Here is a 12,514-nt window from a genome sequence, read left to right as displayed (position 1 = left end):
TAAGAACAGGGTAAGCTGTTCAGAGCTGGTAGTAAAAGTTCAAGACCAAGGGCAAGCATAAAACACAACAAGGCAGTCCCCTCTCCTGTAAGCACACGGCCAGGTACAGCTAGCACAGCTTGGAGAGATTCCAAGGATTGCCTATTACTGGAAATAAGCAGCTGCCCTTATGCAGCAAAAGTGACAAACGCAGACAAAAATTACCTGAGCACTTCCAGAGCCTGAACTACAGAAGCATCACGTGGGAGGTGAAATGATGCGGCTTTAGTTTTGAGTTTTGTTTCATTTTAGGGTTTTTTGGTGCACCTTTAAATAAGGTACGGATTAATTCTCAGAATAGCAGGAATAAAGCATGCCTACATTCAAAAGGCTTCCCAGTCTTCCCAGGCTGCTGGAAGGGAAATGAAGGTCACTGCTTATGGAAGGTGTGGCCTCTCAGAGAAAACATCAGTAGATTATTATGTGTGAAAACCACTCTAATTTGACCAAGGTCAGGCAGAGCACCTCATTTTTTTCAGTAGAAAAAGATTTTATTTGTTATGCTACATACCACACAGTTTAAATCTTTTCAACCTTATGCCAAGCATATTTCTTTGGCCCTATTTTCTATTGTAATACGGTTATTTGTAGAGATTTCTGTAAGAATAAAATGTCCTTGTCTTCCTCATGGAAAGACAACTTTCTCTGAAAAAAAAAAAAGCCCTTGGGTATTTTAAAAAAAATATTTTTCCCCCTTCAGATATTTTAAGACTATGGCGTTTCCTGTTTTAACTTGTGTTAACTTATCAGCAATAATTGATTAAGGAGAAAATATGAAGAACATTATTTTGTAGTTCTTTAACTCCCAGATGATGATTTGCGGAGTCCCAGCTGACCCCTTCCTTTTTGTCAACAAAGCGAGCTTGTGTACATTGTGCTGGTTCATGAGCGCACATAAATTGTTCTGCACGGGGAATGACAGGAGAGTGCACTTTTTTAGGAGCTCTAGCTGAAGCAACTGTGGGCCTTAAACACTCGAAAAAAGAAACTCAGTTTCTGAGTCAGCACTACGTGAAGTGTGGTTTCTTGGGTTTTACACAAGCCTTTAACTTGAGAGCTGCGGTGTAGCTCATGAAACTGAATTAAACTAAGATGAGTTTAAATGTAATTTGCTCATCCCTACACACAGATTTGCTAAATCTGAGGACTAGGCAACGCCAAATCAGTGTTGTATCCTTGGCAAAAAGTGTAACAGTAGGAGCTGGATGTAAAATCATGTCATTTTCTTGTTCTATACTTGAGGCTGCCACCTGACTTCCCAGAGATTTACGTGTGAAGGTGATGCCAGCCGGGGTCTGTGTACAAATCACAGACGGGATGGGGCTGCTGTGGAACTGCCTTGAGCTGCTTGATTTTTCAGCATCACTCTCATTCTGTGGTTATGACAATGGGAAGATGTCACCAGCTCACATCCCAGGCAGCAGACCAAGAACTCAATGTCACAACTCACTTTATAAGCTTCTTGACCAACCACACAAAGCAAAAGCACATTGACATTAGTTCCATCCAACCACTATAAGCACACGTACCTTTGGTTAAAACAATGCTGGCTTATTTTGAATACAATACCTGCTTGTAAGCCTTAAACACAATGCACAGAGCTCCATTATTAAGCTTCAACCTTCCTAATATCTTGCTAGGTAAACTTTTCTGTAGCTTAGAGAGTTATTCTAGACAAGCGTTAATACACAGACCATTGTTCTATTTGCCCTTGTTTTTCTACAGTTTAAATAATTTTTCTGCTGACCAATCTCATGGCTGCTGCTTAGCTCTGATCACAGTTCTGCTGTCTCTGAGGCCTGCCTTTTGCAGCTTTCCCAAAACCCTCTAAATTCATGAATTCCCACATCAAGGCCCCCCTCCATGAGCATCTTCAGAGCATCTCTCCAGACATTCCTATGCATCTCCTACTTCTGTTCATGGCAGCAACACCAGCGCTCTTGCAGAGCTTGTGTGGTGGAAGAGCAGCCATGGAGGTCTCCTTGTTCCCTGCTCTGCTTCAGACCAGCTTCCAAGATGACTGAAATCACCTCATTTTAGAGGCTTGAGGACAGCTCTGCCTGATGGCGACTGTCACATTTGCATTATGAACAAAGAGCAGAGACTTCACCAATACAATGTTATCTTCAAGATCTCATTAAAGACTGTGTAAGCTGGGAGTTGGCTGAAAATAAGATCCTAAACAAATTATCCACGGGAAAAATAATTTCATTTTCTTGAGTTTTTCCTGAGTGCTAGAGCACTTTCCATATCATAACCGAAACTTTGTCACAGATTCCTTTTACAAGACATTTAACAATAACATAAGCCTCAGCTGAGCCCTTTTACGGCTGATATAAGGTGTTATACATAATCTTCTTAGGGAGCTTTGCATGCACTGCCTCATACAAGCAGCACAAAAATAATAAAAAAAATAATAATATAATAAATACTTTGACTTGCTGGCCAAGAAGGAAAAGTTACTACAGCAAATTAAATATTCTCCTAAATAAGCCTTTAATCAGCAAAAAGAAGATACAGTAGTAATTGTTGGTCAATTAGAGATGTAATAATTACTCACGATTAGTTGATGAGAACAGGATAAGTAGGCAATTACCATAAAAAGCTAAAGTGCAAGTAAAATCAGCTAAGGCATATATTATGTGGACATAAGTAAGTGGTAACTGAGTCTTCTGTTCATCTTTTCAAGTACATGTTAAATTAAAAAAAAATAAAGTCACTATGAAATTATACTATAGATCTTTTATTATAGTACATAGAAAAATAATTTATATAATAATATAATATTAGGTTCTTAGTTAAGAATAGTACAGAGCCTCTTTCCCCCTCACTCTCTACTTGCAGTTGTCCCAATTTTTGGAAAAACACGATAAACAAATGCATTTCCAGATTGTGTCACATTTTTTTCTTTGAGAAACAAAGGCTGTAATGGGGTATATTTTATTAAAAAAATTAAAATGAACATTTATTAGAACTGGGGAAACAACTTACAAAAATTAACATATTCAAGAATGTCTGTCCTAATTCTGTTTATAAATTATTTTCAAACAGACTGAAAATAAGGAATTCATTCTTATTCAAACTCACTCAAAAATAGATTGTGCAAAGATAGACTAGCTGTTTACTAGCTCTTTTTATAATGCTCACCTAAATCATATTTCATTGTTCCTTTACTTTGATTAGATCACAAAAGCAACATTTCTAAAAATGTTTTTCACAAAAAAAACCCATTTCTAAATCTGTACAAAGATGGTCAAAGATTTTCTAGTGTTGAGTTCTTGAGGCTATTTCAGAGACTAACAAATACATCAGTTAATGAAAAATAAATTAGCAAATATTTAATCAAACATCATTGACAATAACTTGACCTTTCCCTTTGGACAGGAAATGGTGCCTTGATTAGACAAAGTAATTTGTTATAATGTTTCAAATAATTTGCAGGGAAGCACTGCCTCTGCGCTGCGCTGCAGTGTATTTTTTGTCACTCAGCTGCTGCACAGAGATTACAAAATAAACTCCATCTTCTTCAAGGGATAGCTTTAAAGCGTGTTCAGAAGTGAGTAAGTACTTTATACATCTTCTGAGGCCTGGTTTTCAGGGATCAGATTAGGGGTGAGTGGTCACAGCCGGAGCGCTTTCCCAGCACCGGGGTCACGGTGCAGCCCACGCACAGCGGGCCCTGAGCCGCTGCCTCATTTAGATGAGGAGCATGGACTCTTCCCAAGGAACGAATTCTCCCCCTGGAAAAGGGTGCCACGTGGATATCTTTGGAGGCAGTACTGGCTTAAATGTCCTTATCTCCAGCCACTGCCCCCTGCCCCTCTGGGTGCTGTGCTGGTAGCACCGTATCCACAGCTTAGCGGTGAACTGGAAAGGGAAACTGAAACTGATTCCTTAAAAAAAATCAGTCTTTTTTTTTTTTTTTTTCCTGGTCAGGGGATCACTTGCCATTTTTTACTTTCTTTATTCTCTCATATAACACCTGAAAATAATGGATGCATATTTTGTGACGGTGTTCACTGGGGTTTTTGGTTGAGGGAAGAGACGAAGATCTGAGTCCGTGTTTCAGAAGGCTTGATTTATTATTTTATGATATATATTACATTGAAACTAGACTAAAAGAATAGAAGAAACAATTTCATCAGAAGGTTAGCTAAGAATAGAATAGCAAAGAATGATAACAATGAGCCACAATGCATTTTGTGGCTCAGCTCTCTGTCCGAGCCAGCTGGGCTGTGATTGGCCATTAATTACAAACATCCAACATGGGCCAATCACAGATGCACCTGTTGCATTGCACAGCAGCAGATAATCAATGTTTGCATTTTGTTCCTGAGGCCTCCCAGCTTCTCAGGAGGAAAAACCCTAAGGAAAGGATTTTCCATAAAAGATGTCTACCACAATATATTGCTTCCTATTCGCATATATTGCTTCCCATTCTTGGATGTAATTGTATTTCCATTGTCATACAAACTTAAGTTATGCATGCAAAAATATTTTCTAACTGTAGCCAAGTGTTCTTTTGAAATGAGGTTCAGCTCATTTTCTTATTTAATTATTCCTAGTTTAATTCAAATTTTCAGCATAATTATGTAGATCAAATAATGACTGTGAACGTGTGAGATGATGGCTCCTGAATTCCAACATCAGACACATCTATTGTTTTATTATTTTCCATTCACCACATGCACCTGAAGAGGGGAGCCATTGATTATGCCGTTCTTTCAGTTCTCCAAGATGTTCATCCCTTTTCTTTGTGACGAAGCAGCAACTTAGAGCCAATATTGAATTTCTTCAGTCATTACCTCCTGCCATGGGAATAGAGAACACCGCAGGCGAGTCCTTTGTAACGATTATCGTTTTGTTGGTATAGGAGATGATGCATTATGGACATCATTGCATTAGATGCTGCCATTACTTATCACCTTCTTAAAATAATTATACCAAAGGCTTCTGGGAAAGCTAAACTAGTCAAAGGTCAGTATTGGGTGGAACTAATTTTATTTTCTTAACAGGAAATGGAAGGCTCTTTCTTTCTGATGGTGCTAGGACAGAAAGTCATTCAATGATGCATTCATTACATGTATAGCAATCACCTTGGGTAAGTATGCACAAAATTCATTTTGTTACTGTCTTTTTCTTCTCTTCATTTTTTTTCTTAAGCATCTGTCCTTCTTTAATTGATAGGAGCCCAAAGCACAGACTCAAACATCTGCATGTCTTTGAGTGCTATTTTGCAGTATTTGATTTCCTCTTGGCAAGAAATTTTACAATAGCAGGGCTATTTTCTGTTGGTTTTGTAGCTTTGTTTCTTAATCATATCTAAACCACAAGTTTGATGAAAGCAGGATGACTATGAATTGAGAGTTTAGGTCTATGTTCTGCTGCGCTGTAGAAATTCCTTAAATAATTGTTCAACTTAATGACAGTAAAATCTAACCCTGTGAATTTGGAATCTCAGGAGAATAATATGATCTCATTGTATTTTCACTGGTATGTTTTTGAAACTGAGACCTTTTGTCTTCACTCTGTAGGTTTCACTCTTAATCTACTGCAGCCAGTTTCTCTCAAAAATTGTAATTTCAACATGAGAACCAGAAGATTGCTGATGTTTCTCATACATCTATTTCTTCACTGCATCTTCTTTAACAATTTTCAGAAATTCTTGTGGTGCAGTTTTTGTTATTTCATAACCCTAGAGATTTGCATTGTCTTGCCAATAGATCAATTCAGCTTTCATTCCAAAGAAACAAAAGGTGTGTGCCCAAATATTTGCTAGAAGTGGTTAATTCAGTAGAGAGGTGACTATTTAAAATAGGGTCTATGGTTTTAGTGCAGAAATCAGTGGATGAGATAGTGGATTACACTAGCAGTGCTTAATCCCCCCAAAAACAAATACACTTCCAGCTCAATAGCTCTGCAGCAAAAGCAGGTTTTTGGAGGGAGTTTGAGGACACAGAACTTTTTTAATAACTCCTAAAAAGGAAAAGCCATTCTCTGCAAGGTCTACCTGGACAATCTCAATCTGCTGTTGGCAGCTAAAATGAATTGGAATAATTTTGTATTCCTCTGGCCTTTAACCATTAGATCAGCTGGCATCCAGCATTGCCAGGATGAAACCTCACCACACTCTTTTATTCTGAGAAAACTTGGCTACAAAGGGTGAGAAGCCTGGACCAACAAATCCTGACATAAGAAATCAATCCCTAATTCAGCAATAATACCTAATTAAACACTGGTAATTTAAATAAAGGATGCAGGTATTAAGGAACATTTTCCTAATCAATGTACTGGCAAGAAAATTCTCTCAAGGAATGCCAGTTTTATGTGTTTTGAAAGCATATTACACATATATGTAATTGGTTAATGTGACTCCAGAGAAATTTGACATCAGAAACTCTGGAAAAGCATTCTGCAATATAAAATCTTTAACCTAATGGAAGCTGGAGCACTTTAAAAAAAAACAGATGGAGAAAACTGTGGGGAAGCCATGAAGAAAGGTACACTTAATTTCTATGGTTCCAGCAATTTAGAAATATTGGAACACATTTAAATCTTCATAGCCTGAAAAACATATCTAACAATTCCAATATAACTGCTTTTTGAAAGTCAGAGCTATGTTGTTTAACTTTATATTTACTAAAAGACCCAAAGAAAACCATGGCTGACAAGTATATATGGCCATGGTTGTAGAAAGGTTAATATGTCAGGAGAGAGATACTATGTCTAATGATCTTCTAAGTGTTATAAAGCACAGTCATTTTGCATTTTTTGATTAAGTCAATAAGTGTATTACTATGTAAGCAGTTTTCTTGACACTAATTCAATATTTCCTTGTGCAACTTGGATTTTCCATAGTGGTGTCCAAGCCATAGAGCATATCTAGTGCAAAGCTAGATAGAAGAGTATTAAACTATTTGCCTTCATTATCATCAATATTATTATTCCTATTAGCAGTAGATTAAAAACCTTATATGCTCAATTTATGCCATTATCAATAGCTATTAAATAAGGTACTTGGCAGTATGGTTCTGCTATATTTTATTTTTTTAGACATTATCTGATGTTTACCTGTGTTTTTCCTGAAAAAAAAAAAAAATGTATTCTAATTGTTGCAGTGCTCTGCTCATTCATATAAAATTGGGAGAAGCATTCTCCTCAAATTCAGAGTTATGACACAAAAGTAAATCCTGCTTGTGTGCTCTTGCACAGGAAGAGGGACTTTGGCTAATGCTGCTGATATTCTGTGGTTCCCAGTGGATATTTCTGCAGAAGAAAGGTTTGTGGAGTGATAGTCATGACAGGTACAGAGTGTTCTTGGATAACTCAGAGTTTTGTAGGAAGACCTGTCAGAAGCCAGACAGGTTGAAGTATTTCACAAGCTGTCCATGTTTAGCAGAGAACTTGGGAAGTTGCAGCAATAAAATTTATAGTCGAGAAAGAGCAGCCTGCTGTGTAGTCTCATGGCATTTCAGCTCCAATCAAGGAAGAAAGACATTCTTTCCAGTTGTGTTTTAAAGAGAGGAAAAATCAATAAAATGAGCCGACAACACCTTTCTTTTGCACTCTAAATTATCATATACTTTTTGGAGGGGAACGTCAGGGGGAAAATGTGCAACTCTGTTGGGTGTGTTCAGATCCCAAGAGCCACTGTAGCTCTTTCAGGCACAAAACTGAAAGAAGCTGCACAGAGATAGGAGACATGGGATTTTTAAATTTTGTTTTTCTAGGAGGGGCTTTTGTTGGAGCATCATCCAGCACCTGACTCAAAGCAGCTTCAGCCCTGATTCCACTCTGGAGTACAGTGAGGTTGCTCAGGGCCTGGCCCAGCCAAAACCTCCATTGCACAGTTTTAATATATCACAATAACAATCTCCAGCCTCTCCAGATAACCCCGTGGCTCATCAGCAACCAGGCTGCAAAGGTGAGAATACTGAGCCCCAAGTGCAAGGCTCTGTGCTTTCCTATACTGAGCTCAATGACGTTTTTCCAGCTTGCCAAGCTCCCTTTGAGTGGCAGCTTTACCCTGCAGCTTTTTAGCCTTTCTCCTGATTTAAATAATTCCATATTTCACCTTTCATTTAAAGCCTTCATAGAATATTTTATGAAGAAGGGAACTGTAAGAAGTTGAGGAAATAGGAAAAATGTAAGACAGAACTGTGGCATGAAATGTCCAAGGCGACTGAACTGTGGTAATTGTACTGCACAGTCAAAATGGAAATGAAAAACAGTTCCTTGTGTGTCTTTTGTGGTCACAGATTGCACTAAAAATGATCATACACTTTCTGAACTTCTGGCTCCTAGGCAAAAAACTCAATTCAAATATCACTGCTGAACAGTCAATGTCAAAATGTGCTGGTGAGGAGAAGGCCTGTGGAACACAGATCTATAATGGAAACCTGAGGAAGAACATGATGACTTGAGTTGCTTAGAAACTGTGTATTTACTAAATTTTGGATATTTATTCTCTAAGTGGCTCATTAATGTTTATCATATTGTGTGCCCATGAAAATACACTAAGAAGAAAATTTTATAAACAGAAAATAATTTAAAATTTTGGGTTTTTTTAAGGTACCCAAGTTTAAGAAGGTCTTAAATACAGCAGCTTCAAAAGAGATGATTTTCTCAGGGTGACTGGCAGATTTTTTAATATGTCAGACCTTTTGACATTTTCCTCTTGGCTGAGCAGAGCAAATATGGGGTTTCTTTAATTAAAAATATAATTTTGTATGTAGCCCAGTACATTTATTTATCAGTACGCTTCTATTTCTACACAGACCTATAAGAAAGTCCTTTCTTTTTGGATTTGATTTTTAAAGCAACTGGTAAGTGGTTTTTAGATTCTCTTTTATACAAGACTATTGGAAGGTTTACTAGTAATCCAGTTAAAAAACAATTAACAAACAGTAATTAAAAAGCAGTAGTGCTAATAGGCTAATCAAGAATAAGCTAGTTACATTCAGGATGAAAAACTGAAAAGTAAAAAACTGCCAGTTTGATTATTGAATCATTTTAGGTTGAATTCTCCTGTGATAGATTCGGTAGAAATGCATTGAATGCTTAAATGTAAAATTTGAGGTGGAAATCACAGCAATCAAAATAGCCATTAAGTGTAACTTTTATGGAACCCAAAGTACTCTTTTATTCTCTACAGACTTGTATGTAAGTGAATTCTGCAAATCTGTGCTGATCAGAGAAGGAAATGCACTATATTCCACAGCTGAAGTGCTTATGCAAATAGAGGCTGCAATATTGCATCTGGGAGACCTGATGCTGCTGCAAGATTTTAATATATCACAGTAACACACATGGTCACACACACACCACACCTATCAGGGACCAATGTGTCATTAAAACATAAAAATGCTTCTATTAATGATGCATTATTATGCTCTTGGAGCATAAGAAAACATATATTCATGGATATTAAATGCAGGAGGGAACATTAGCTAATTTAGTTTGAACTTTTCAGAATCAGAGGTATTACATTTCATCTACTCCCAGGTTTTTTGCTCAAAGAAACAGAGTTGTTGATTTTTGTTTGTCTTGCAGTTAATCCTCACTGCCTACAAACATATACCTACACAAGTATATGATTGCAGTCTCCAAAACCCCAATCTGAAGCCATGAGATTAAAATCACATCATCTAGTGACCCTCTGTGAGGCAATCATACACTTCTTTGCATGGTGCTCAGGTGTTTGATAGACCTTTCTCCAAGAAATAAAAAAGAACCTTTCAAAATTCAATATTTTCTTCTCTTTCACATAGAAGTCTATATACAGGTTTTGCCCCATGCTTTTGCTAGAAACACCAGAGACTGATACTTTTTTTTTTAAATCTAAAAATTCTGTCTAGTGTTTTTGACTTGTTATTTTCAAAATTTTTCAGCTTTTCTTTTTTTTGGTGTGGACATGAGATCAGGATAAAATATTCAAGCATCCATATCTTCAGGGCCACCTAAAGGATTATCACCACCGAACTGCTCCTGTCCATTATTTCTGAGTTTAGAAGACCTGCTCCTGTCCATTATTTCTGAGTTTAGAAGATTGTAATATAGCTTTATTTTAATTAATTTTTTTTCCATACCTAAGTTTGTTTATCCAATATAATCCCACAGCAGATGCCTGTCCTTAGGAACCTTAGCTGAGTCCCCTGTAGCACAGGTAGGGCTCCAATTCCTTTTTATTAAGATGAAAAGAACTGCATTTTCTTCTTTTAGAACTGATTTTTCTGTAATGAGCCCAGAGTATCAAGGGTGAAGGGATTTTAAGGAAGGCACAGACGCTTTCTACCAACACTCCAAACACAGACAGCAGCAAAAACAGGGTCTGTGCAGGGAGAGCAGCAGGGATGTGAGCTCAATGAGCTAATGAACAGTGCTGAGAGTTCAAACACTCTGGTTAGGCTGCCTGCCTTTGAATTGGAGCCTCAGAGCACAGACAGACCCAGCACAAGCCATACAAATATCAGATAAATATCACCATTGTAACCCAGAGCATCCCCAATGAATGCAAGGCACGATTATCATTACTTACCACTCAACCAATCCTTGCTTCAGCCACACATTTTATCAGCAGTGAATTTGTGCTTGCACCCACATCATTGCACAAAATGCTGAGATGCATCTGTCCCACAGCCATCACTGTGAGCACTGCCCAGTGTTTGGAGTGCATGAATCAAGTTACTTAAGAAATATGAACCTACAGCTGTGTAGGGGATGCAAGGCTATGTATGTATTTATATATGGTTAGAAGCATTTATATATGGTTAGAAGCATTCTCTAATTGGAAGAGAAGTTTGGAGACTACTATATATAATTTGCTTAATGACAAATTCAGACAGATCACATCTAAGAACCCTACCTACACCTTACCAAAATGTGTGACCATTTTTATCATTAAAAGACTGTAAAAAACAAGACCCTGGTTAGGCTGCCTGCCTTTGAATTGGAGCCTCGGAGCACAGACAGACCCAGCACAAGCCATACAAACATCAGATAAATATCACCGTTGTAACCCAGAGCATCCCCAATGAATGCAAGGCACCATTATCATTATTTACCACTCAACCAATCCTTGCCGCAGCCACACATTTTATCAGCAGTGAATTTGTGCTTGTACCCACATCATTGCACAAAATGCTGAGATGCATCTGTCCCACAGCCATCACTGTGAGCACTGCCCAGTGTTTGGAGTGCATGAATCAAGTTACTTAAGAAATATGGACCTACAGCTGTGTAGGGGTTGCAAGGCTATGTATATATTTATATATGGTTAGAAGCACTCTCTAATTGGAAGAGAAACTTGTAGACTTCTATATATAATTTGCTTAATGATAAATTCAGACAGATCACATCTAAGGACCCTACTGACACCTTACAAAAAACGTCGCCATTTTTACCATTATAAGACTGAAAAACAGCCTCCCACACAAAGGACAAAGAAACACACTCAGAAAACAGGGTTAAAATTCCTGTCCTGGAAACAAGGAAGTCTGCATACCTGGTTATTTACAACTAGCAGCCTGGATTCTGCCATCCATTGGAGAGCCTGAAATGGGAAACATGAGACTATAAAATCCTAAAGATTATATATTCTTCATTATTCCTCTAATTTGTAGTCTCAAGCAATGATTGGATCTTTAGAAGACTGCCAGAATACCATGTACTTTGGTCACTCCTCCCCTCTCCCCCTGGACACTCTTTTCATTGAGATAATTAAAATACTTGTTTACCACTCAGGTCTTCAATTATGGGGTCAGTATCCCCAGCTGGCCACTTAATCCAGTTTTGGGTTTGTTTTTACCAGTAGTGAGGCATAAAAGTACCTTTTATGCAGCTGGATCCTGACTATACTTTTCAGAAAATCAATTAACTATTATTTGCTAATTTCATTACTGCTGTGGAACCGATGACTTTGCAGTCTTGTTCTTTATAGTATATTAAGAATATGCACCAAAATCAAATCTCTGTCTGCATGAAGAAACCCACTTGTCTGAAATGTAGAAGGAAGAGTAATATGAAATAATAGCTGATTTGTTTATTTTTAGTTGTAGACATTTCTGTCTGTCAGTATCTACTTTAGAACTGTATTTTGCCTTCAGATGTAGCACCAATGAAGTATGGGGTAGTTTTCTCAGGGCAGCTCTTCCAACTTTTGTCTTGCACAGGTTTGGATTTTCAGCAGCAGTGGCTATAAGACATGGAAGGATAAGAATATCATTAGCTCAGTAATTCAGATCACATTAGAGTGACCTGGTTGTCCTAATTTTAAAGGTTATTTTAATTTTATGTAAATCTTAAGCTGCCAGTCACAAAAATCTGCATAATGTGCCTTGCCATTTTAGTTTTACTTGTCATCCACTTTTGTACAGGAACATGAGTTAACTCATTTTTTTTCTGTCTTCTGGTGCACCAGTGGTACTTCTGGTACCTCAACTGAAATTTGAAGAACTTAATTAAAATGGAAGAAGCT

This window comes from Zonotrichia leucophrys, chromosome 4, assembly GCF_028769735.1.
Source record: "Zonotrichia leucophrys gambelii isolate GWCS_2022_RI chromosome 4, RI_Zleu_2.0, whole genome shotgun sequence".
Classification (NCBI taxonomy): Eukaryota; Metazoa; Chordata; class Aves; order Passeriformes; family Passerellidae; genus Zonotrichia; species Zonotrichia leucophrys.
This window is presented reverse-complemented; position numbering follows the sequence as displayed.